At 44.0% G+C, this 27,454-nt stretch overlaps 1 long non-coding RNA gene across 1 annotated transcript; it reads left to right on the top strand.

Moving 5' to 3' along the window:
• The first annotated feature begins 1,220 nt into the window (after nt 1–1,220).
• Nucleotides 1,221–20,712, top strand: LOC307212111. Its single transcript, XR_013836837.1, has 3 exons — nt 1,221–1,326; nt 16,391–16,489; nt 20,614–20,712. It is a non-coding gene; the product is annotated as an uncharacterized lncRNA (long non-coding RNA).
• The last annotated feature ends 6,742 nt before the right edge of the window (nt 20,713–27,454 follow it).

Raw genomic sequence — 27,454 nt, 5'->3', positions numbered from 1 at the left:
ATGGAATCAAAGAGCTGTAAGGTACCACATCAAGCTGTAAGTTCAGCCCCTGCTAATAGAAAATCCACAGTCCTAGCATCACTGATAGCTCCTGCATAAAGACCTCTACCAAATGAGAGCCTATCAACTTCCAGGCACTCTGTCCCATTGCCAATTCATGCCATCAGGAAGCTCTTCCTAATCTTAATATAAATCCCCCCTCACTTGCCATTTGAACCTATTGGTTCTGATCCTACACCCCTGGAGATGCAGAAACCAATCTGCTCCATCATCTATGTGACATCCGTTCAGATATTTGATATAATGTCATCTCTTGCTCATCTCTTCTGCAGGCCTTTGAGCCTTTGAGCCTTCCATGGTCTCCAGACGCCTTTGTTGGCTTCCTCTGGAGATGTTCACCTGTAGTCTGAAATGGAACGAAGCTGGATGGAAAAGGTCATAAAAGGGCAACCAAAATGATCAAAGGCGATGGAGCAACTCCCCTGTGACAGAGCATGGTTAAATTATGGAATCTGTTCCCATGAGAGGTAGTCTTCAGGGTGGAGATTGCCAGGGTGGAGATGGCCTAAATGGTATCTTTGGTGAACTAGTTTTGAAAGTGCCAGCTGTTAAGGTTTGTTGTAAGTTCAATGCATTTTGGAACTGAAGTTCATTCTTCTGAAGCAGCTCACACAAACGTTGTTTGCAGATGTCTGGGCATATATAGAGGAGACAGCTGCAAATAAAACATATCCATGCATGGTGGCAGGGACACCCACCTATTCTCTACCCCCAATGTCCCAGTGTGTGTTGTCCTTCCCTATTTTAAGCAAGGAAGACCTGCAAGGGGGCTTTTACTCATGTTTGGTTCAATATGAGTAGAAGTCATCATGCAATCAGCGACTGTGTGTTGGAATTCTTTCCCCTGTGCTGCAGATATGTGGGATTGTTTCATCACATGTCTGTGTGTTTACATTCCACAGTGTCAGATATCATGGGAACCGAAGTTCAGATACGCTGTTTCTGGGATATTGCTTTTGCTTTTCTCTTCTCTTGCTGATGAAGAAAGTAAGAGGAGCCATGTTCTCTTTTGTCCTGTAAATAATAAACATAGCGCTTCGTATCCAGGCCTCAAGACTCACTATCACTGCCTGCTGATATCTGCTGATACTGCTTGCAGATGTTTATGGATATCTGTCACACTGGTGGCTCGGGAGGAACATTAATCACCCGAGTGGCACCACCAGCCGTGGTGTTGATTTCCCAATATCTGGTTATGGGCCCAGAGCAGCGAGGCTTTTGTTCCAGACGGAACTGTTTGCAAAGACTGTGCTGGACTCTAATGAGGTATGTTGGATCGATGCCCAGACATGGGGGCAAAAGGCTTTTCTGAGGTCTGGAAACTGAACCAAGAAGCTGGCAGCAGCGTACACAGCTTAAATTAATGACTGCTTGCAAGTTCCCAGCAGCAGTTAAGAGATGGGATGGATCACCCAGTGCAGGAAGGGGTTCCTTTCCCCAAGCTGACGCAGGGAAATTATCAGACCTGGTCAGTCTATGTGGAGGCATTTTTAAGGAAGCAGGGGGTTTGGAATACAGTTGATGAACCAACCCCAGCAGACCCTTCAGCCACTTGGAAGAGGGTAGAATCAAACGCAAGAAGCTTGTTAACCCTTGCAGTATCACCTGAAGAATTAATTCTTCGAAGGGAGTAACACACCAGCCATGGTGTTGATTTCCCAATACTGTGGTGATGTGTTTTTGGGAGAACACAACACTGCTGGCCCATCTCTGTGTTCTATGTTAAAGACTCAGATGTTCTTGATACTTTAGGGCAATGCAGAAAGAGCTCGGTTGAACTTTTGCCAGAAATGGAGCTGTTTTGACTAACAAAGTGGGAGGCGTCTCTTCTAGGGTGGATCAGTGAACCCATGAATCGCATCAGGGGGGCAGGGGAACAGCTGGACCACTAACAACCTCCTTCTCCTTGCATAAGCACCCCCCTCCTCATATCAGACAGTGGTCTGTCATGACTCAGAAAGTGATGTTCACTGCTGCCATCACTTTCTGGCAGAAAAGACAGCTGACATGAACAATAGATCTCTCTCTAAAAAAGAGAGAATGGGGATAGGCCATAGTTCAATCACAGAGCATCTGCTTTGCATGCAGAAGGTCCGAGATTCATCTGCAAGCATCTCCAGGTTGGGTTGGGAATGTTCTCTGCATGAACCCCTGGAAAGCTGTCATAATGAAATTCCCGCTGCTTTAATGTTCGTCGATGCCGAGAAGGCTTTCGACAATGTCTCCTGGGGTTTTCTGATAAAGTGCCTGGAAAGATCAGGGATAGATGGCATATTCCTGCAAGGAGTTAGAGCAATCTACACACAACAAAGAGCTAGATTAATTATTAACAATACCCTGACAGAACAGTTTGAAATAGCAAAAGGCACTCGACAGGGGTGCCCTCTGTCACCGCTGTTGTTTATCATGGTTTTAGAGATAATCACAAACAAGATAAGAAAAACCCCAGAGATCCGTGGCATAAAAATAGGAGCGAAAGAATATAAACTGAAAACATATGCAGACGATCTTATGCTGTCATTGGAAGAACCAAAAGAGAGCGTCGGCAAAGTGTTAAAGCTACTAGAGGAATTTGGAAAATTATCCGGATTTAAATTGAACAGAGCAAAGACTAAAATAATGACCAAAAATATGGAAGAAGAAACCAAAAACGATCTTGAAAGTCAAACTGGAATTAAAATAACTAAAAAAGTAAAATACCTTGGAATCTGGTTAACTATGAAAAATATAAATCTGATTGAAAATAATTATAAGAAAACATGGAAAGAAATAATGAAGGACTTGGATACATAGAATAGAATACATCTCTCGTGGTTGGGGAGAATGGCGGCGATTAAAATGACCTTACTACCTAAATTACTCTTCCTATTTCAGAATATACCGATAATTAGAGGAACCTCAATATTCAAAGAATGGCAGAGATTACTTTCTAAATTCATTTGGCAGGGAAAGAGACCAAGAATCAGATTTAAATTGCTCACAGACCAAAGAGATAGGGGTGGCCTTGCGGTTCCAAACTTGAGGTTATATTACGAAGCTGCATGTCTTTGTTGGGTAAAAGACTGGATTGTCATCAAAAACAAAAATTTGTTAGATCTAGAGGGGTTTAATCTAAGATTCGGTTGGCATGCCTATTTATGGCGAGACAAGGGAAGGGTTCATAAAGGTTTTTCTAACCACATTTTCAGAGGGCCACTGCTGGAAGTGTGGGAAAGGAATAAAAAATTGCTGGAGCAGAAAACGCCCTGGTGGTTATCACCAATAGACATTTTAACAATTAAAAAATTAAATATAGAGGGGGAAAGATGGACATATGAAGATTTACTAACCAAAACAGAATCCGGGTGGAGGATTAGACCTTATGAAGAAATAAAAAGCAAGCTGACTGGCTGGATTCAATACCATCAAATTAATTCAATGTGGAGAGAAGATAATAAGATCGGAATAAATGACAAGAAATCTAGATTTCAGATTGAAATAATAGAAAGTAAAACAAAATTATTATCAAAAATGTACAACCAGTTACTTGAGTGGGACACCAAGGACGAGGAAGTAAAGGATGTAATGGTGAAGTGGGCGGTAGACCTAGGGTATAACATAGAGTTTGACAAATGGAAGGCATTGTGGTGTAAAGATATGAATTTTTCAGCATGCACGACACTAAAGGAAAACATGTATAAGATGATGTACAGATGGTACATAACGCCGGTAAAACTACATAAAATGTATAGAACGGGCGATAAACTGTGTTGGAAATGTAAGAGCAAGGAGGGCGAATTCATTCATATGTGGTGGACGTGCGAGATTCTCAAAAAATTTTGGGAATCCATCTATAATGAATTAAAAAAAATTCTTAAATACACGTTTGTTAAAAAACCCGAAGCCTTCCTGCTGGGGATAATTGGTAAGGATATCAAAGAAGAAGATAGAACCTTTTTTCAATATGCAACGGTGGCCGCCAGAACCCTCATAGCACAGTACTGGAAAACACCAAAAATCCCAACACTAAAGGAGTGGCAACTTAAATTATCCGATTATTTGGAGCTGGCTAAATTGACACAGAAAATAAGAAATCAAAGAAGTGCAAAATTTAACAATGAATGGGATAAATTTAGGATATATATGGAAATAGAGACAAGGGGAAAATTAAAATGTTGATCAGAAACACATATGTACTTATAGAAATCACAGTAGGCATGAGATAACGCTTACTACGTAAAAAGTTTTATTAAGGAATAGACACAGCAGATAGATAAACAAGATAATAATTTCCGAAATCGAGATAAAGGGAAGTCGATCAATGTCATCAAAGTTGTATGTATTTCATGTTTTGTTTGTTTGTTTTTTTTCTCTTTTTCTGTTTTTTCTTTTTCATTTTGTCTTTTGTATGTTTGTGAAATATATTTATGTCAAAATTTAATAAAAAATTAAAAAAAAAAAAGAAAGCTGTTGCAGGTCTGTGCATGCAGTACTGAGCTAGAATGGATCTTCCTATTTTGCTAGATGAGTGCTCACTGGAAGGATAGATCCTGAAGCTGGGGCTCCAATACTTTGGCCACCTCATGAGAAGAGAAGACTCCCTGGAAAAGACCCTGATGTTGGGAAAGATGGAGGGCACAAGGAGAAGGGGACGACAGAGGACGAGATGGTGGGACAGTGTTCTCGAAGCTACCAGCATGAGTTTGACCAAACTGCGGGAGGCAATGGAAGACAGGAATGCCTGGTGTGCTCTGGTCCATGGGGTCATGAAGAGTCGGACATGACTAAATGACTAAACAACAACAAATTTTTGCTAGAATGAGAGTATGAACCCATTTTGACATCTTCCTCCTCCTCCTCCTGCTCCAGAGGCCCTTTTCAACCCTTGGGTAATACTGATCACTGCAATTTTGAGTAAGAACAGAAAACAATGAATTTCCTTGCCCAAGCCACTACAAGATATCTTCCAGTCTTCTGAATACCAAGATGCCTTCCCTGCACCATAGGTAGACCTTTCGCTAGGCTCTACTTGCTCAATTTTCAAGAAGTCAAATAAATGTCTAATGGATCTTCTCAAAAGTCCGTCTCGTTCACCAAACACTCAATAAAACACCCAGCTAGATTATTCCCCTTTAACACACCACTGTAATTCATTTTAGAGAAATAATGTTATCAGGATGAGACATTAAAAAACAATAAAACTCCAGAAAGGTTATTTTCTCCAGTTAATAAGCAGAGCACAATTCACTAAACTTGGGCAGAAGACGCTGGGAGTTTAATAAACTAAACGGGCAGTGCTTGCTCTATTAATTTCTAGACTAGCATTGAAATTCAGGCACTTGGCCAATTCTCCTCACTCCTCCTTCCTCACTTCTTGGAAATATTTTAGATAGCTCTTCATGAAGCTTAACTCTGATGCTGTTGCCATTTCACTGCTTAGAGGAAACCTTATTTATTCAGCTTTGTATAAACTGCTGCCATGCCCGTGACCAGCAGAATCTGAGAACCAGGGGGATGATAGCATCTTTCGTGGTTAAGGTTCATACTGTGCAAGGAGGCAATTTCATCTTCCGTTCCTTCTTCTCACCACCCTTGTCTGGGCTGGAGTGAGTGGTGGGTGAACAAGCAAGCAGGTTGCAAGGGTGAAGAGCAAAAGCAGGTACAAAGGGCTCTTGTTAGTGGGCTCCTCGGTGGGGTGAGGATCCTCAACAGATGCCCAAATGTGCCAACCTTTGATGCCAGCTTGTCTAACTTGATTCAAGCAAGCTTCCTCTGACCTTGGTCTGATCCAAGCTCCTTATGTTGAGCACCATTGGTCTACATTTATGCCAAATTGCCAGGTATTTACCCAAAATAATGACATGTCCCTTGACCTCTTCAGTTTTACGATCCTCCATGCCCCAATGTGACTAAGGGAACCAATTAAAAATAATTGGGAGTCACTCCCTACTAGTGAGTACCAGACTATTAGAATATTCAGTGATGTGTCCCTCGCCTTCAAAAATCAACAAGTTGCGCATTCAAAGAGACTGTGGTAATTGTCGGCTGCAACAGTGATATCAAGATTTGACAGTGGTTTATAGCCTACGTCAACGTGAGCAAAAGTATGAAGCACTGCTCTAATTGCCTTGGATTATAATTAGTATTGTCGCTTTCTCTTTGGTGACTAATGCAATGGGTGATCAGCCAGCTTGCCATGTTTATACCCCATCAGTAATGAATGTTTAAGTGTCAGTTTCATTGGAGAGGTGCTGTTAAAGTTTATTGGCATTGCACATGCTCTTTAGTGAGAAACAGTGGACTTAGATATGAAGACTACTGCAGAGAAGATTATATGCAGAGTGGGTTTTATGAGAGGATCCATAGCTTGTGCCTCTCGGTCTTTATTAGGTATGTCAAGAATGTGTGGGCTTTTCATGCCTAATGCAGGCACACACACCCAAAACAAGCATCGGGGGTGGAGAAGCAGCAATATGTCAAACTGAGAGCTCCTAAGAAGAATGCTGCTAGGTTTTGTTGTTGTTTAGTCGTTTAGTCATGTCCGACTCTTTGTGACCCAATGGACCAGAGCACGCCAGGCACTCCTGTCTTCCACTGCATCCCGCAGTTTGGTCAAACTCATGCTGGTAGCTTCGAGAATACTGTCCAACCATCTCGTCCTCTGTCGTCCCCTTCTCCTTGTGCCCTCCCTCTTTCCCAACATCAGGGTCTTTTCCAGGGAGTCTTCTCTTCTCATGAGGTGGCCAAAGTATTGGAGACTCAGCTTCAGGGTCTGTCCTTCCAGTGAGCACTCAGGGCTGATTTTCTTCCGAATGGATCGGTTTGATCTTCTTGCAGTCCATGGGACTCTCAAGAGTCTCCTCCAGCACCATAATTCAAAAGCATCAATTCTTCGGCAATCAGCCGTCTTTACTTTATGGACCAGCTCTCACTTCCATACATTGCTGCTGGTCCAGCATCTTGTTTCTCAGTGTCTAGTTGCCAGTGGTCCAATTAGACCAGCATCCTGTTCTCACAGCGGCCAACCAGATGCCTGTGGAGAACCCTTAAGCAGGATTTGAGCACATCAGCACTTTCTCCTCCTTCGGTTTCCAGCAATTGGCATTCAGAAGCATCTCTGCCTCTAGCTGTCAAGGCAGAGAATAGGCTTCATGGCTAGTAGCCATTGATAGCCTTCATGAATTTGTCCAATCTTCTTTTAAAGTCATCCAAGTTGGTGCAAGGAAAGAAGGGCTACCCTTATGCCTTATGCTATTCATATAATCAGTTATCAGTAATCAGTATATTCATATATGCTCACACATAATCAGGGCTTACAGTATTTTTATAATCCATTTTGAATCAAAGGGAAGCTGTGCCTTAGCTAACTGCAAACTGCTTGAAACAGCAAATTAGAAGCCGACATTTCCCCTAGAAACATCCGTGTACCCTGAACAAGGGGAAGACGTGAATCAGAGACAGTGGTACAAAATCCCCTCAAATACAGGCTAAATTAATCCACAAAACATGAAGAGCTAAACCACAAAAACTCCAAAACTCCCTGTCCTGTCATAACTAGGGGAGAGGTTAGACAGAGCGTCACTGCAGGCAATGGAAAGCAGAAGTAAAACTCCGTGCTTGACCAGGAGCTGGTAGCATGGCAAGAAGCTCGCTAATTGGTTAATTTTTGCTGGCAATTCGTGACTGCCTCATGGTTGTCTCATGATCTATGATTTGCTGTGATTTGCTCAGGTATAAAGACCTCTGGATTTCTGTCAATCGGGGTCCCAGTTCTTTGGAAGAGATTCCAACTGGGTCCTTATTGCTTGGCAATAAACTTCACCTTCTTTTCTCCATTGCTGCATCTGCCTGATCCTTATTAATGCTAAAGTGGGTACCTGCTATACCCTCACGTGCTACAGTTGGTAGATTTGTAATCTGGGGAACTGGGTTCACATCCCCGCTCCTCCACATGACCTTGGGCTAGTCACACTTCTTTGAAGTCTCTCAGCCCCACTCACCTCACAGAATGTTTGTTGTGGGGGAGGAAGGGAAAGGAGAATGTTAGCCACTTTGAGACTCCTTTGAGTAGTGATACGGAGGAATATCAAATCCAAACCCTTCTTGTTCTTCTCTTCTTGGTTCTCAAACCGTAATCCGTTGCAGAAGTCCGTTTGACTTCTGAAATGTTCAGAAACCAAGGCACAGCTTCCAGTTTACGCAGGCACCCCAGAAACAATAGCCGACAGCCGCATTGGACATTCAGCTTCCAAAAAATGTTCAAAAACCGGAACACTTACTTCCGGGTTTTCAGCGTTCGGGAGCCGAAATGTTCAAGTACCAAGGCATTTGAGAACAAAGGTTCCACTGTAATTTCTTTGATCTTTCCCAAATCTTCCAATATTCATTGGCTGTCTACTTTTAGTGATGTGAGAGAGGGACAAAAACTTCTCTCTATCTACTTTGTCCATGCTATATTTAACTTTAGAAATGTCTATCATGTCGCTTCTCACCTTTACTCTAAACTAAAAGGTCCCATTATCTTAATCAGGGAGTTATCTCATCCCCTTGATCATTTGCCTTGCCCTTTTCTGAATCTTTTCCCACTCTACAATATCCTTTTTTGAGGCAAAGTGAGCAGAACAGAGTATTCCAAATGTGGCTGCACCGTAGATGTGTATAATGGCTTTTATGACATTGGCAGTATTGTTTTCAATTCCTTTCCTAATGATCCCTGGCATGAAATTTGCCTTTTTCACAGCTGCCACACACTGGGTTGACATCTTCAGGAACTCCAGAAGCAGGACATGAAAGGCAATAGCCACCTCCTGCTTTTGTTGCTCAGCAACTGGTATTCAGAGATATGCGGCCTCTGATCCTGGAGCTCATAGACAGCCATCATGAATAGAAGCCATGAATAGATTTATCCTCCACTCATTTGTCTAATCCCTCTTTCAAGCAATCTAAGTTAGTGACCATTGCCATGTCTTGTGCAAATGAGTCCCTTAGGTTAATGATGCATGTGTAAAGAAGCACTATTCAGTCTAACCTGAATCTCCATTTGGCTTGGTTGGTGACCCCTGTTTCTAATATTATGAGGAGAGGAAGAAAAATCTCTTCCGTCCTACTTTCTTTCCACCATGCATAGTGTTACAATGTGCACCATGTCTCTCTTCCACGTTGGCAACAGGAAAACAGCAGCCTCTCTGGAATCTATTGTTCTGGAGCAACTGTTTCAAAGTACTTTGTGCGGAAACTGAATGCAGATTTATTCAGGCCAGAATTGGCACTCTGGACATTGCACTATAATTTCTTTCCCCCTTCCAGAGTGCTGCAGCAGCAAAAAGGAGCCCGAATCAATTGATTTGCCATTCCATTCCATGCTCAACTGATCTAGTTTCAAGCTTGGTGACACCGGCACAGAACTTGCAAATAAATATTAATTTGACACCTGATTGTGGTTATGATCTATCGTTATTTATGACTAATGTACTTTGTCTCTGCATCTAGTGTACTTAGTGAATTGCAATGCTGAGCACAAATTGATGCAATCTGTACTTATGCTCTAGCTGGGAAAATCTATTTTGCCTTTAAATCACATTGTATTGACTTTACTTTTGATACGCTCCATATTTCTCTCTTTTAATGCACTGCCTGTCTCTCCCGTGGAAATGTTGAGTTCATGTCTCTCGGTGCATAGCAGAAGCCAGTTAAAAGTTTGGAATCTAAAAGGAACCAGTGCCTAACACAGCCAGTATCCCATGCATGCAGTAGGGACCCTAGAGAAGGGGTGCAAATTGCAGAAATTGAATTGTGTGCATTCTCTGGAATAAGTCCAAGTTGGACATGACTCCCCTAATTAGACATATAGCTAGGGGATTTGATATCCCGCTTTATCACTTCACTAAGGAGTCTCAAGGGAAGTGATGTATGGAAGTGAGAGCTGGACCATAAAGATGGAAGTGAGAGCTGGACCATAAAGATGGAAGTGAGAGCTGGACCATAAAGAAGGCTGATCACCGAAGAATTGATGCTTTTGAATTATGGTGCTGGAGGAGACTCTTGAGAGTCCCATGGACTGCAAAAAGATCAAATCTATCAATTCTTATGGAAATCAGCCCTGAGTGCTCACTGGAAGGACAGATCCTGAAGCTGAGGCTGCATTTCTTTGGCCACATCATGAGAAGAGAAGACTCCCTGGAAAAGACCCTGATGTTGGGAAAGATGGAGGGCACAAGGAGAAGGGGACGACAGAGGCTGAGATGGTTGGACGGTGTTCTCGAAGCTACCAGCATGAGTTTGACCAAACTGCGGGAGGCAGTGGAAGACAGGAGTGCCTGGCGTGCTCTGGTCCATGGGGTCACGAAGTGTCGGACACGACTAAATGACTAAACATCAACAACAAGGAGTCTCAAAGTGGCTCACAGTCTCCTTTCCCTTCCTCCCCCACAACAAACACTCTGTGAGGTGAGTGGGGCTGAGAGACTTCAGAGAAGTGTGACTGGCCCAAGGTCACCCAGCTGCTGCATGTGGAGGAGCGGGGAATCGAACCCGGTTCACCAGATTACAAGTCCACTGCTCTTAACCACTACACCACACTGGCTCTCAGGGATGAAGAAATGAGACCTTGGCTTTTCTTCCGCTCTCTTTTCCGAGTTTGAGGGTGCCTCCCTCACAAGATAGCTCCCTTTGCTCACAGCTATTGATTGGAGGGGTGATTGGATGTTTTTGTGTGTCATGCAATAGACTTTCTTAAAGGAAAGCCACTTGCAGAGCATGTCCTGAACTTTGCAGGATTGTTACCTCTGCCTAATTTTTTTTGAGGCATCAGGCAGGCAGGCAGGTTTTCCCACCCTGGTTGTCTCTCCTTCCTGCCTGATGCCCTGCCCCCCAGACTGCCATAGATTGCTCTGGGCCATCCAAGCCAACCCATAGCAATCTGTGACTATCAGAACCTGACTCATCTGATGACCAAGTCCCGCCAAATAAGCTCAATTTGGCCCAGGACTTGGCCAGATCCGATACACAGCCCTAAAAGCCACCATCTTAGAGGAAAAGCAAATTCTGGGTTCAGGACCATGGACAGTTCTTACAGCTGAGACTTGCCATCTCAGCAAGGGCTGAGTTTTATAGCAGTCAGGAAGTCATGGACAGGAGGCTCCACCATCTGAGTGCTGCCTCCTGGCCAGATAAAGGACTAGTGCTCTCCCCCCCCCCTGCAGCCATTGGCTCCTCAAAGCTCTCTTGATCCCCCAAGGAGTTTGTGGACTACCCATCAGAGTAGGAGATCAGAGGTGTCTCCTTGGGGATCAGGGTAGCAAAGGCAGGTTCCTATGCCCCCAAACCTAGACAGGGCACACCAGAGCTTGGATCCATTTCCCCATCTATATCTATCTATCATCTATCTATCTATCTATCATCTATCTATCTATCATCTATCTATCTATCATCTATCTCTATCTATCTATCTATCTATCTATCTATCTATCTATCTATATCTATCATCTATCTATCTATCATCTATCTATCTATCTATCTATCTATCTATCTATCTATCTATCATCTATCTATCTATCATCTATCTATCATCTACATATCTATATTAAAGGCATTTGTTTGGTTTGTTACAAAAGTACGTGCATTGTCTCTTTTTGGCTTCTGTGGAGTCCAAGTGGGAATCTAGGATTCCAGCCTGGGAATCTGGGATTGCATTCTAAATTCTTTCTGGGTCACAGCTCTGATTACTCTCTCTGTGTATGTTTGGATTGATATCATTATTTAAAAGTGACCATAGCAAAGAGTCAAGCAGAAAAGAAGGAGAAGGAGAAGGAGAAGGAGAAGGAGAAGGAGAAGGAGAAGGAGAAGGAGAAGGAGAAGGAGAAGGAGAAGGAGAAGGAGGAGGAGGAGGAGGAGGAGAAGAAGAAGAAGAAGAAGAAGAAGAAGAAGAAGAAGAAGAAGAAGAAGAAGAAGAAGACAATCTTTCTCTTGTGTGTGTGTGTTTTCAGAGAAATGGTTGAATGATTTGTGAATTATCTGGCTATGCAGTGCTGAAGGAAGATTCATTGTGCATACCGTTTCACATTGTGACTCGAAGGTTTCTGGTAAATTAAGGTATAACACACAAAACACTGAAGAGTAAAATATATCTCATTTCATTTCATTGTATCAAATCATAGGTTTCTACGGGGCTGGAGTATATTCTGTTATCTTGTTTAGAGCGAAATGAATGTGTGGGTGTGTTTAAAAGTGCAAGTCGCTTTTGCAGGAATATAAACTTTCATAACGGTAATGAATAGTGGCTGGAGGGGAAAAAATAGCATTTTACAGATGGGGAACAGTGCGGCAGAAGCAATTTGGGCAAATGGAGTCTAGTCCCACCAACCTCAGGTAGTCCCTGCCTGCTTGCTTTCCTTAAAAGCAGTCAGGGAGTGGCTCTGAATCCACCTAACATTGGTCTCTATGCCTTCTGTCCTAACCATCCCATTGGACACCACCCACTACTGGAAATGTGTGTGTATGAGATAGAGAGTGTGTGAATGTGTGTGTGAGTGAGGGACAGGAGAGAGGGAAGCAAGGATCATTGATCTATGCATATGGAGTTGGGTGTTGGAAGGTCTCAAACCAGAACTCCCTGAAGTTAAGCTTTGGCCAATCACCTCCTGACCAGCTGGCCATTTGTCTTCTCTGCAGACTTAGAAAAGCAAGCTTCCTTCTTCAACAATACAGATGGCCATTTACCCTCGCTAGATGCAACATGCTGCCATCTGCCTTATTGCAGGGCAGATTTGAGGGTAAACCATACGTGGAACAAGTCTGCCCCTGCGGCTTGATGGAGGTAGAAATTGTCTCTCATGCCTTCTTATCCTAGAATCATAGAATCATAGAATCATAGAGTTGGAAGAGACCACAAGGGCCATCGAGTCCAACCCTCTGCCAAGCAGGAAACACCATCAGAGCACTCCTGACATATGGTTGTCAAGCCTCTGCTTAAAGACCTCCAAAGAAGGAGACTCCACCACACTCCTTGGCAGCAAATTCCACTGTCGAACAGCTCTTACTGTCAGGAAGTTCTTCCTAATGTTTAGGTGGAATCTTCTTTCTTGTAGTTTGGAGCCATTGCTCCGTGTCCGCTTCTCTGGAGCAGCAGAAAACAACCTTTCTCTCTCCTCTATGTGACATCCTTTTATATATTTGAACATGGCTATCATATCACCCCTTAACCTCCTCTTCTCCAGGCTAAACATGCCCAGCTCCCTTAACCGTTCCTCATAAGGCATCGTTTCCAGGCCTTTGACCATTTTGGTTGCCCTCCTCTGGACACGTTCCAGTTTGTCAGTGTCCTTCTTGAACTGTGGTGCCCAGAACTGGACACAGTACTCCAGGTGAGGTCTGACCAGAGCAGAATACAGTGGCACTATTACTTCCCTTGATCTAGATGCTATACTCCTATTGATGCAGCCCAGAATTGCATTGGCTTTTTTAGCTGCCGCGTCACACTGTTGGCTCATGTCAAGTTTGTGGTCAACCAAGACTCCTAGATCCTTATGCTACTGTTTCTACAGGGATATATGCTTGGTATTTATCACCCCTGCTGCCTGTATGCAAAAATCTCCAAATGAACCCGAACTTCAATGTCTAAAATCCCTGGTAGAGGACAAGGATCCTGAGATCACCTTAAGGGTAGCCAAATTGTGTGCGATTGCCATAAAACTTAGGGAACAAGCTGTGCTATCATAATGATTAAGGTTTTAAATGATAATTTTAGGTTATTTGTTAGTGACTAAGTTTTGATTTATATATTTTTTAACTGTTGCTATATCTGTATTGTCCCTGTTATACCTAATTGCAAATTCAAATGTATCCCTATCGTGTTTTATTACTTCCTTGATATTGTATGTGGGCTGGAACTGGTCTGTGATCGAAATAACAAATTCATTCATTCCTTCTTCAAGCGTGCCATCTATTCTGCAGTGCCACCCCATCTGAACATAAAGTCAGCTGACTCCAGGCCAATCCCCATCCACCATGCTTTATGGTACAACTTTAGACCAGAAGTGGACACTTTTCTTTAGCCTAAAGGCTGCATTACCTTCTCAGCAACGTGTGTGTGTGTGTGTGGACATGGACATGCCAGTGGTAGGTGGGGCCCCAATAAAAAGTGTGGGGATCAACAAACACACATTTTACCTTCATGCATCAGGCTAGTTTCTACACACCCTCACCCAAGACACTATGAGAATTTAAGGATGTGTCCCAGCCAGGCAAACAACACTCAAGGAAGGTGTGAAGTAAGAGCAGTGAGTGGTGTGGCTGGGAAGGGGATATGGCTTAGGCAAAGTCCCAAGGATCAGTCAAGGAGACTCGAGGGCCACATTTGGCGATACAGTGGTACCTCGGGTTAAGTACTTAATTCGTTCCGGAGGTCTGTTCTTAACCTGAAACTGTTCTTAACCTGAAGCACCACTTTAGCTAATGGGGCCTCCAGCTGCCGCCACGCCGGAGCACAATTTCTGTTCTCATTCTGAAGCAAAGTTCTTAACCCGAGGTAATATTTCTTGGTTAGCAGAGTCTGTAACCTGAAGCGTATGTAACCTGAGGTAGCACTGTATCTTGATTGGTGGCTGAACCCATAGAGAACAGATAGATGGACAGACAGAAAGTCAGACAAACCACTTTCCAAAGTATATACATTTTTGCACATTTTTACCTCAGTATATATGCAGTTTTCTACACATTACAGTGGTACCTCGGGTTACATATGCTTCAGGTTACATACGCTTCAGGTTACACACTCCGCTAACCCAGAAATAGTGTTTCAGGTTAAGAACTTTGCTTCAGGATAAGAACCGAAATCGGGCTCCGGTGGCATGGCAGCAGCAGGAGGCCCCATTAGCTAAAGTGGTGCTTCAGGTTAAGAACAGACCTCCGGAACGAATTAAGTACTTAACCCGAGGTACCACTGTACTTGGCTGGAGAATTGCATCTCAAATTCAGAGCAGAATGAATTTTGGTTTCGGTTCTTGAACGGTTTTGGAAAGTGCGAATTTGTAGATTTTCCTTTAAATGTGAACTGAATTAAATTTCTCTCCACCCCTAGCTACCTTCTCTCCCTGGCAAAACAAGGGGTTTTTTTTGGGTTGTGTATGTTTATGATCTCTGTGTTGTAGAGGATTAGATTTTGTGAAGCTAAAATGCTACTGAGCTCCTTGCATCAAGTGCATCCAAATGTAACCAATAACTATGCAAATTATGTTTACTTTATATTATTAAGTATGCAAATTTGGCATTTCACTGAAACTCATGATGCTACGTTTCCAGTGGGGTCCTCTTCAATGGACAATTTAGTCATTCCTATATTAAACCATCAGGTTCTTCCCCTTCTGATTTCTTCCTAAATGGCCTTCTGTGGTGGACTAGGCCTGTGAATGACTCCAAGTGAAATGCACGGCATCTGTGAACTTCAGCCTTGATCACTGATGGATAAGATTGAGCCTGGCAGGGAGAGATGTATATAATTGTACAACTGGGTGTGATTAATCTACCCTAATAATAACAGAGATTTATACTAGTCCCTGTGCAGTAATCTGTACAGAGTTAGCCAGATAACACCCTCTCCCATGAATAATTCAAGGAAATGAATTAGATTATTCCAGATCTCCTATGGGTAATATTTACATATTGGCTTAATATTGCTAAACACTCATCTTCACAAGCAGACAGCTTATCCAAGATAAAAGCAAACATGATGTATAGTTTGTGATCAATCAATCACAAAGTGATGGGTTTTCCCCGCCCAGTGTCAATTCTTCTCATTCTGCCCCTTATTTTCTGAAATTACGTCAACACTCTCATTACCCAGCCTCACATTTTCCATTTGAGGACAAAAGACACTCTGCAAGGCATGGGATGGCAAACCACATACAGTGGTACCTCGGGTTAAGTACTTAATTTGTTCCGGAGGTCTGTTCTTAACCTGAAACTGTTTTTAACCTGAAGCACCACTTTAGCTAATGGGGCCTCCTGCTGCTGCCGTGCCGCCAGAACATGATTTCTGTTCTCATCCTGAAGCAAAGTTCTTAACGTGAAGCACTATTTCTGGCTAAGCGGAGTCTGTAACCTGAAGCGTATGTAACCTGAAGCATATGTAACCCGAGGTACCACTGTACAGTTCTTTGATTTCTAATGCTATGGCAAAAAGACATCCCAGATGTTTACAATGTTAGGTCGAGAATTATTTCCTCTCCATCTTATCCCTTTCCATTTTCATAGGAACTCAAAACCCTCAACATGCTTTTACCTGCAATCCAGTAACACCTGGCCTTTTGCCACACATTCTCTGTTCTCTCACAACCTCCCTTTTTATTTCATGCAGCGAAACAGGAAGGACGGAATTGCACCTTTATGGATCGATCCACATAAATTCTCAGTGTCCTCCTGGGCAGAACCACCCATTATCAGGCACGCAGGCCTGGTGGTGGAAAACAATGGCCCCATGTTGAGTGCTGTCATCTCCTTTTATAATGTGCACTTCAGGGGACTTGAGTTCTCATACCACGTGTTTCCCTGTTCCCATCACTCTGTATCTCTGGCTGCTGCTGGCAGGAACGAGGAAATGCTCTGTGCAATGCTGACCTGACATGAGTTAAGCTTTACTAATAAGAAGAAGGTGGGTGTCAAGAGCTTCTGGGACTCAGTACGTTTCCAGTACGCTTCCAAGCACAATTCAAAGTGTTGATGCTGACCTTTAAAGCTCTAAACGGTCTTGGCCCAGTATACCTGAAGGATTGTCTCCACCTCCATCGTTCTGCCTGGACACTGAGGTCCAGCTTCGATGGTCTTCTGATGGTTCCCTCACTGAGAGAAGTGAGAAGTGAGGTTACAGGAAACCAGCCAGAGGGCCTTCTCAGTAGTGGCACCCACCCTGTGGAATGCCCTCCCATCAGATGTCAAGGAAATAAACAACGATCTGACTTTCAGAAGACATCTGAAGGCAGTCCTGATTAGGGAAGTTTTTGATGTTTAATTCTGTTTTTAATCTTCTGTTGGGAGCCACCCAGAGTGGCTGGGGAAACCCAGCCAGATGGGCGGGGTATAAATAATAAATGATGATGATGATGATGTCTTCTTGACGTCAGCCATAAGAACATAAGAAATGCCTGTCAGGTGGATGAGGCAATGGATCCATCTAGTCCAACATCCTGTTCTCCCCGTGGCCAACTAGAGACCTCTTGGGAAACCTGCAAGCAGAACCTGAGTGTAATAAGACTCTCCAGCAAAATAATTCAACTGTGTCTTTCATTTTCATCCACTTTGATGGGACCTAGTAATAACTGACTTTTGCTTCATTGGCTCTTTCAATTCTCCTTCTGTCTTTACCTGCTAGCTAACCCCAAGACATGGCATGCTTTGGATGGGAGCACCAGACAGAATTTAAGAACTTAAGAGGAGCTCTGCCAGATCAGGCCAAAGATCAGGCCAGTTCGTCCTCCATTCTGTTCTCACCAAGATCAAACAGATGCCAAGTTGAAGCCTCCAGGCAGGACCTGAGTGTAACAGCAGTCTCCATACTTGTGATTTGCAGCAACTGGTGTTGAGAGAGAAAATTGCTCCCACAGAGGAGTTAGAAGTTACAGGTAGGTGGATGTGTTGGTCCGCCGTAGTTGAAACAAAATAAAAAAAAAAATCCTTCCAGTAGCACCTTAAAGGTAAAGGTAAAGGTACCCCTGCCCGTACGGGCCAGTCTTGACAGACTCTGGGGTTGTGCGCCCATCTCACTCAAGAGGCCGAGGGCCAGCGCTGTCTGGAGACACTTCCGGGTCACGTGGCCAGCGTGACAAAGCTGCATCTGGCGAGCCAGCGCAGCACACGGAAACGCCGTTTACCTTCCCGCTAGTAAGCGGTCCCTATTTATCTACTTGCACCCGGGGGTGCTTTCGAACTGCTAGGTTGGCAGGCGCTGGGACCGAGCAGCGGGAGCGCACCCCGCCGCGGGGATTCGAACCGCCGACCTTTCGATCGGCAAGCCCAAGGCGCTGAGGCTTTTACCCACAGCTAGAGACCAACTAAGTTTGTTATTGGTATGAGCTTAGAAGCATAGCTGTCAACCTTCCCCCCCTTTTAAGGGAAATTCCCTTATTTCAAATAGGATTCTTCGCAAGAAAAGGGAAAAGTTGACAGCCATGCTTAGAAATTCCTCGGGAACTTAGGAGTTAGAAGTTCCTCATCATGGCTAATGGCCATTGACAGCCTTACTCTTCATGAATCACATACACACATGCAAGAAGGCATCCCTGTTCAGGGAAGTTATCAGTGTGTGATGTTGTATTGTGCTTTTACTGTTTTTTGTTGGGGCAACCCAGTCAGACGGGCAACATATAAAGAATAATAAATGATGATAATGATGATGAATCATTACCTACTGAGATGCAGCCCTTGCCCTTCTCTCCCCTCCATGTTACACCTAGTAAGTCCCATGAGTATGGTCTAGGGCAGTGTTTCTCAACCTTGGGTCTCCATCTGTTGTTGAACTACAACTCCCATCATCCCTAGCTATCAGGGATGATGGGAGTTGTACTCCAACAACATCTGGGGAGCCAAGGTTGAGAAACACTAATCTGGGGAATATCCAAAAATCTGTTTTATTCCTGGCACCTGCAGCAAAATATCATTGATTCTCTAATAGTGCAATATTAGCAGGCCGTCCACACATCATCCTGGTTTATCAGTTCTTTCATGCTTTCCCAACATTCCTACACTGTAGCATTCACATTTTAACTCCACTCATTTCATTGGCCACCCCCAATCCCACCCCTTCCCTACAGCATGTTATTTGTGCTATAATGGTAGGTTTCTGGATGAAACATCGGCTCTGGATCCATTCCAGTCCGGCTTCCGTGCTGGTCATGGGCTCTGGTTGCCCTAACAAATGATCTTCGTAGACAGCTGGATCGAGGCGGGTCAGGGCTGCTGATTCTTCTAGATCTGTCAGCAGCTTTTGACATGGTCAATCACGAATTCCTGGACCACCGCCTTGCCGACGTGGAGATCCAGGGCACAGTCCTTCAATGGCTGCGCTCGTTTCTCTCTGGTCGGGGACAGAGGGTGGCGCTTGGGGGGGAATTGTCATCGCGTCATTCCTTGGTGTGTGGAATGCCTCAGGGTGCGATTCTCTCCCCGATGCTTTTTAACATCTTTATGAGCCCCCTCGCCCAGCTTGTCCAGAGTTTTGGGCTGGGCTGCCATCAGTATGCTGATGACACCCAACTCTATCTGTTGATGGATGGCCATCCTGACTCGGCCCCAGACACACTGATCAGATGCTTGGAAGCTGTGGCTGGATGGTTACGTGGGAGCTGATTGAAGTTAAATCCTTCGAAGACAGAGGTCCTCTGGCTGGGACGGGACGATATGGGATTGAGGGGGCAACTCCCATCTCTTGCGGGGGTGCAATTAGTGCCAGCACCGTCCGTTAAGAGTTTGGGTGTAATCTTCGATACCTCCCTCTCCATGGAGGCGCAGATTGCAGCTATAACAAAGGCGGCATTTTTTCATCTCCGCCAAGCTAAGCAGTTGGTTCCTTACCTCTCTCGCCCTGACCTAGCCACTGTGATCCACGCGACGGTCACCTCCAGACTGGATTATTGTAACTCGCTCTACGTGGGGCTGCCCTTGAGAATGACCCAAAAACTCCAGCGGGTGCAGAATGCCGCAGCGAGACTCCTTACGGGGTCTTCGCTGCGAGATCACATTCATCCGGTGCTATACCAGCTGCACTGGCTCCCGGTGGAGTATAGGATCAGGTTTAAGGTGCTGGTTTTAACCTTCAAAGCCCTATACGGCCTAGGACCCTCGTACCTACGGGACTGCCTCTCCTGGTATGCCCCACAGAGGAACTTACGGTCTTCAAACAAAAACATCTTGAAGGTCCCAGGCCACAGAGAGGTTAGGCTGGCCTCAACCAGAGACAGGGCTTTTTCGGCTGCGGCTCCAACCTGGTGGAATGCTCTGTCACAAGAGACTAGGGCCCTGCAGGACTTGACATCTTTCCGCAGGGCCTGCAAGACAGAGCTGTTCCGCCAGGCCTTTGGTCAGGGTGCAGCCTGACTCCCTCCTTTGGCAATCTTTACAAAACTTTAGTTTATGGTTGCCATCAATTTTGGTTTTAATTAATTTTTATAATGTTTTTATAATGTTGCACTACTTCAGTGTTGTTAGCCGCCCTGAGCCCGGTTTCGGCTGGGGAGGGCGGGATATAAATAAAATTTATTATTATTATTATTTATTATTATTATTATTATTATTATTATTATTATTATGCCTGGCCACCATACTTCTACACTTCCAGCTTTTATGATTAGGCTGTGATTGCTGTGCTAAAATATTGCTCATTTTCAAGGGGTGGGTGTGTCCGTATATTATACCAACAGGAAGTATGTGGGAGTAGCTACATCACAAAGAGATGGATACATTTTTCTAAGGTATTCTTGCACCATGGCGCATTAAATTTGGGACTAAAGAAAGAAACAACTAGTGAACCTGTAGTATAAATTGTTACAGGATTTTTTTTTTAATTATTATTATTATTACTGCAGGAAGCTACAATTGTATTGACAGCGCAATCACATATAACCACCCCAAACAGCATCATGAGCACAAATGGTGATGAATGTGCAATAAAAAAGGACATCTTGAGGGGCTCCCAGTGAAGACTGTGGGATTTACTTTTGAGTAAACATGCATCTTAAAAAGCAGAGGCATCACCTTGCCAACAAAGGTCCGTATAGTGAAAGCTATAGTGATGTACGGAAGTCAGAGCTGGCCTAAAAGAAGGCTGATCGCCGAAGAATTGATGCTTTTGAGTTATGGTGCTGGAGGAAACTCTTGAGAGTCCCATGGACTGCAAGAAGATCAAACCTATCCGTTCTTAAGGAAATCAGCCCTGAGTGCTCACTGGAAGGACAGATCGTGAAGCTAAGGCTCCAATACTTTGGCCACCTCATGAGAAGAGAAGACTCCCTGGAAAAGACCCTGATGTTGGGAAAGATGGAGGGCACAAGGAAAAGGGGACGACAGAGGACGAGATGGTTGGACAGTGTTCTCCAAGCTACCAACATGAGTTTGACAAAACTGTGGGAGGCAGTGGAAGACAAGAGTGCCTGGTATGCTCTGGCCCATGGGGTCACGAAGAGTAGGACACGACTAAATAACTAAACTACAACAAAACATGCAGAAGATTGTGTTGCAAGCCACATTTGTTTCATTGTGATTTAGGCTACAATCCTACACTCCCATACTTGGGAGTTCTCAATAAGATTTACTTCTAAATAAACATGCAGAAAATTGGGCTGAATGGTCTACTTAAATTGCATACGTAGGAAACAGCTGCTTTTGAGACTTGGTAGCGGGCAAAGCTGAGATGTTTTTCAGCAGGAGAGAAGACAGACTGCAGTGCTCCTCCTTGGTTAATATCAAAAGCCAAAGAGTTGCATTCTATAAATAAAGGACGGCTCCTGTACCAAATGCATTTGCATGTATTAAATCAAGATGCCCTAATTAAGGTAACACATTCAGCTGAATGCATAATAGAGTAACAGCCATACATAATTCGGCTCACTCTGTGTGATAGATGGTTGGAAGAAGGCACGGCGAATGAACTTAAGACCGCGTTTGAGAAAAGACTCCCATCACATCTTGAGTGACTTGATAAGAGTAGAGCAAAGAAGTTGGCATTTATAAATATATCAATCAAACAAAAAGATGCTTGCAGGCAGTTACTGGAGCCAAAATTATGGTGCAATCCTAACTTGGTTCACCCATAATTAAATATGATGTGCCTAGGTAAGTGAGGTTAGGCAGCCCTAGACCTTATTCAGGGTAGACCCACTGAAATCAATGGCCATGTTTAACTGAGTTTCATTCATTTCAGAGTCCATTGTCTTGATTAAATATTTGTTGTTGTTGTTGTTTAGTCGTTTAGTCGTGTCCAACTCTTCGTGACCCCATGGACCAGAGCACACCAGGCACTCCTGTCTTCCACTGCCTCCCGCAGTTTGGTCAAACTCATGTTGGTAGCTTCGAGAACACTGTCCAACTATCTCGTCCTCTGTCGTCCCGTTCTCCTTGTGCCCTCCATCTTTCCCAGCATCAGGGTCTTTTCCAGGAAGCCTCCTCTTCTCATGAGGTGGCCAAAGTATTGGAGTCTCAGCTTCAGGATCCGTCCTTACAGTGAGCACTCCGGACTGATTTCCTTCAGAATGGATAGGTTTGATCTTCTTGCAGTCCATGGGACTCTCAAGAGTCTCCTCCAGCACCAGAATTCAAAAGCATCAATTCTTCGGCGATCAGCCTTCTTTATGGTCCAGCTCTCACTTCCATACATCACTACTGGGAAAACCATAGCTTTAACTATACGGACCTTTGTTGGCAAGGTGATGTCTCTACTCTTTAAGATGCTGTCTAGGTTCGTCATCGCTTCTCTCCCAAGAAGCAGGCGTCTTTTAATTTCAGGACTGCTGTCACCATCTGCAGTGATCATGGAGCCCAAGAAAGTAAAATCTCTCACTGCCTCCATTTATTCAGAGTAGACCCACTGAAATCAATGGCCATGTTTTACAGAGTTTCATTCATTTCAGAGTCCATTGTCTTGATTAAATATTAGTTGGATGCAATCGTATGTGTGGTTGCAGTTGAAAAAGGCAATCCCAGGCAACTTCATCTCTCCTTTGATGGCATGATATTACCATAGTAGGACATTCTCTCTTAGAGTTCAGGCCCTTGCAAGCTGCAGCCAATGACGTAGCATGGAGCAGAGAAGCAAGGACTGCATTGATGTCGCATACTTTGTTGGTTACCAGGGTACAGAGGAGGGGGGATGTGAAGCTGCTATTTTTGGACAGAGCCATGTGTCTCGCCTGATGCCTAGCTTCTACCCAAAGCCTTGCTTGTCCATTATATATATTTTTTTGTTTTCATTTGTTTTGCACTGCAGCAGCTGTAGAGTTGCAGGAAAAATAAGATATGAACGACTATAAATAAAACGCAATCCTACCAATGTCAGCTGCTTTACATACATTCAACACACCAATACATGAGCTAAAGCTTTGGCTAGCTTAAATTAAAAATGAGCAAAAACTAACAACCAACAATTAATTATTTTTTTGTTTTTATTATCATTTTCAGGAATGTAAGAAACTACCTTATACTGAGTCACATCCTTGGTTCATCTAGCTCAGCATTTTCTGCACCAGAGCAGGGGAATGTTTGGCAAAATTGCAGTTTTAAATGCAGCGTAATGTAGTCTGTATGGGAATATATTGTATTTAATTATGGGGTATCAGAGCTTTTGTCTTTGTCCATGGAGTTTTGGACAAAGACAAAAGCTCTGATACCCCATAATTAAATACAATATATTCCCATACAGACTACAGAAGTAGAGACATCACCTTGCCAACAGTAGTAGAGACATCACCTTGCCAACAAAGGTCCGTATAGTTAAAGCTATGGTTTTCCCAGTAGTGATGTATGGAAGTGAGAGCTGGACCATAAAGAAGGCTGATTGCCGAAGAATTGATGCTTTTGAATTCTGGTGCTGGAGGAGACTCTTGAGAGTCCCATGGACTGCAAGAAGATCAAACCTCTCCATTCTGAAGGAAATCAGCCCTGAGTGCTCACTGGAAGGACAGATTGTGAAGCTGAGGCTCCAGTACTTTGGCCACCTCATGAGAAGAGAAGACTCCCTGGAGAAGACCCTGATGTTGGGAAAGATGGAGGGCACAAGGAGAAGGGGGCGACAGAGGACGAGATGGTTGGATAGTGTTTTCGAGGTTACCAGCATGAGTCTAAGCAAGCTGCGGGGGGCAGTGGAGGACAGGAGTGCCTGGCGTTCTCTGGTCCATGGGGTCACGAAGAGTCGGACACGACTAAACGACTAAACAACAACAACAACATCAGAGCTTTTAGGGGCTAATCAGGCTGGGATAGCTGGGATAGCAGGCTTGTTGGTTTCTGAATGTCTGATGTAGATTTCTTCAATTTCATTGTTCTGTATGGGACAATGACAATAAAGATGATCGTATCATATCATATTGTATCTTATCACTTTGGTTTTGTTGGACTCAAATTCTCGTCAGCTCCAGTCAGCAATGCCAGTGGTCAGGGATGATGGGAACTGGTCTCCAGTCACAGGTTGCCCTGGTCTATGTTGACTAGCAGAGGCTTTCTAGGATTCCAGACCCGACGCCTTTCCTAACCCTACCTGGAAATATCTAGGATTGATTGAACCAGAAACCTTCTTCATGCAGAGCAGATGGTCCACCCTATGCTGTGGTTCTTCTCCAAAACACAGGAAGCTGCCTTATGCTGATTCAGATGGTTGGTCCAACTGGCTCAGTGTTTCCCAAACTTGGATCTCCAGCTGTTTTTGGACGACAACTCCCATCATCCCTAGCTACAAGGACCAAAACCAGCAGTATTAAATAATAGGAAGACCACATACTCAGCAAGACTGCAGAAAGAAAGTGAGGAATTGTTCTGTAGTGAGAGCTGATCTCACTGGGAGGCTACCCTGGTGTCAGGGTGCTGCCCGTGGCTCCCGGCTGCTTGCCCAGGAAAGTATAAAGACAAGGAAAGGTTTCTTAGCATCCTCTTTTTATTCAGTTTTTACAGAGAGAGGCTATAGAACCCAGCCTCTTGGATATTGGCATTATCCCAAGTGAATCTCCACCACCCTGTCTCTCCCTCATTCGTCACTTCTACGGGTGCTGCTACATGCCCTCTGTCTTTGAGCTCTTTGCTCTCCTACTTTCAAGGCTTGTTGGGTTCCAGGAGATGGAGGGTCTGGAAAGCTTTCTGAAGACACCATGTCCATCAGCTGTCACTATGCTTCTCCTCCTCCTCCTCCTCCTCCCTGGAAGGGTCAGGATGGAGAGGTGGGATCCACAATTCCTCCTCTTCCCAGTCCCTGATAGCTGGACAGTCATAGAAATCATAGAATTGGAAGGGACCCTGAGGATCATCTAGTTCAACCCCCTGCAATGCAGGAATACACAGATGTCCCATACAGGGACTGACAGCTCCTGTAAAACTCAAATTGGAAACTCCACGAGACCACAGCTCAGATGTTGCCTTAGAATCTTCAGACTGAAACTTAAATAGGAGTTGCACTTCTGTCTCAATAGCTATCTCTGTGGTTATCTCACCCCTCCCATTGCGAGAATCTCACGATGTTTTCAGAAAGGATGGGGCGGAATCTGCTCATTGCTTCTTCCGCTCCTGCCTGACTCTATAGGAGTCTGAGTGTTATCTGTGTAAAGATAAGATGGCTGCATAAGAAACTCATGCAGTCCAGAAGCCTCCGCTAGTCTTTAGTTTGTAGTTTATTTTTAGTTTGCAGTAGCTGTAATAGAATAAAGAAGTTAAGCTCCAGAGCTGTCGTTCATGTAATTCATACTCTACTGTGCTCTGCTGACTTTGGTGCTGAGTTTGGTGCTCACAGCTCAAAGCTGTGAGTCCATTGCACTTAGACCTGCTCTCCCGCAGTGGAAGGCCTCTGGAAGTGCTTCCCAGCTCGCCTAGTCCAGTCGGGGCTGAAGAGGTTGAGCCCAGTCGTTGGTACTGGCTCAAAGGCGAAGCTGACAATCTCTACCTTTGATAAGAGGAACCTCTTTCGTTAAAGATGCCCAGCCTAGGGCAATGATGGGGAACTTGTGGCTCTCTAGATATCATAGGCCTCTGGTTCCCATCAGCCCCAACCAGCATGGACTGTGAGTAGGGATGATGGGAGTTGTGGGCAAGCAACATCTGGAGAAACAGAGGCTCCCTATCCCTGAGCTAGGTATTCTGAGCCAGATTCCTCTGAGTCAGAGGAAGGCAATTTAACAGTATTGGGTCAAAATGGTACTGGTATCATTGGATCTTTCTGCAAAAAGTGTTTGCTGTTGTTTAGGTGATTCTTTGGCTGGCCTTAGGTGCTATGACCTCTCCCAATCTGAATCCCGGAATTCACCCCAGGCACATAACAAAATTACACAGCAGGGTGTAGACCACAAATCCTATCATAACTAACTATTGGCCATTCTGGCTGCTGGTGCTGATGGGAACAGGAGTTTAAAACCCATGGAGAGCATCGAGTTGAAGGAGGTTGGTATAATGCAAGTGAGAATGGCTCATGGAGATATTGGACAAGTGTTTCTCAAGATCAGCTATCTGAGAAGCTTTAATCTGGGCATGCCAGGGAGGAAATCTGGGCATTTTTGTGCAAATTATATGCTCACTGTGGCCCTTCCCAATTTACATGGTAACATGCAGATGTGTTTAAATGCAAACAAAGCCGGCTTTAATCAATATGACAGTCGCTAATCAGCCTGAAGTTCTGCAGAGGATTGTTCCTTGGCTGGGACAACTCCGACAAAGCTTTCAGCGGGCGAAAACAGTAAACACTGAAAAGATAGCAATCACGCCATTACACAATTAGCCCTGGAGAAATCAGACCACTTTTTATGTTCTGCCAAGTTCATGACGTACAAATGTGCTCTTTGTATAGCTAATGGTTTCATGATTATGATAAGCCAAAGAGCTTGTTAGATGGGTGATGCAGCACAACTAACCAAAATGAAAACATTTCAATTGTTTTCCTGCAGATTTACAATGGGCCCTTGAAAGAGTTAAAAGGGCCCATTAAAGTGTCAGCCTTTTATATTACCGCTGATTTAATCCCTGTTTGCAATCAGACTGCAAATCATCATGTCATTTTTTTCCTCCCAGGGAAGACATGAATGTAATCAGAGGCAATTATTTCACTTCTGATCTCCAGATTCTGTTTATTATTATTGCTGTAGTCAACTTGCCCTTAACAGGTTGTCCTTTCAAAGTGCACATGATGCTTGTCCTATGACTAAGCATATGACCCAAAAGGTGTAAGAAGATTGATGCTTCGACTATATTAAAAATAAATACAGAGAGTTCAGATGCAAAGTGTGAGGGTAACGCCCAACAATGGCACAGACAAGGCAGCAATACTGAAATTGGTGTCAAATGTCAGTTGGAGATAGTTATTTAAAATACTATATCATGTAGCTTTCTCTGCTCAGAATGGAATAATCAGGAATGTTTTCAAGATGGTAGATGAAACATATGATACCCGCCTTGCTTGGGGAAGGAGGAGAAATCTTGTTTGGGTTTTAATGAGGACCTACTTAATTTGCACCTACCGAACAATTTGTGGGTTGAAAGGCAGTTATCCTTCAAAATGCACATTTCTCTGAAATGCATGGCTCTGAAAATCTAAGCTTAGAAATCACCTTTGAACAAGTTGTGAGGCACAGTTTTCTTCTCTCTATATCTCTGCCGAGAGAAGAACATTTTGCCTCAGAACTTGTTCAAAGGTGATTCCTAAGTTTAGTTTTTTCAAAGCAAGGCGCTTTGGAGTTTTAAGAACTTG

This window comes from Podarcis cretensis (assembly GCF_951804945.1).
Source record: "Podarcis cretensis genome assembly, chromosome: 3".
Classification (NCBI taxonomy): Eukaryota; Metazoa; Chordata; class Lepidosauria; order Squamata; family Lacertidae; genus Podarcis; species Podarcis cretensis.
The sequence above is the reverse complement of the archived record's forward strand: the minus strand, read 5'-3'. Positions and strand labels throughout refer to the sequence as shown.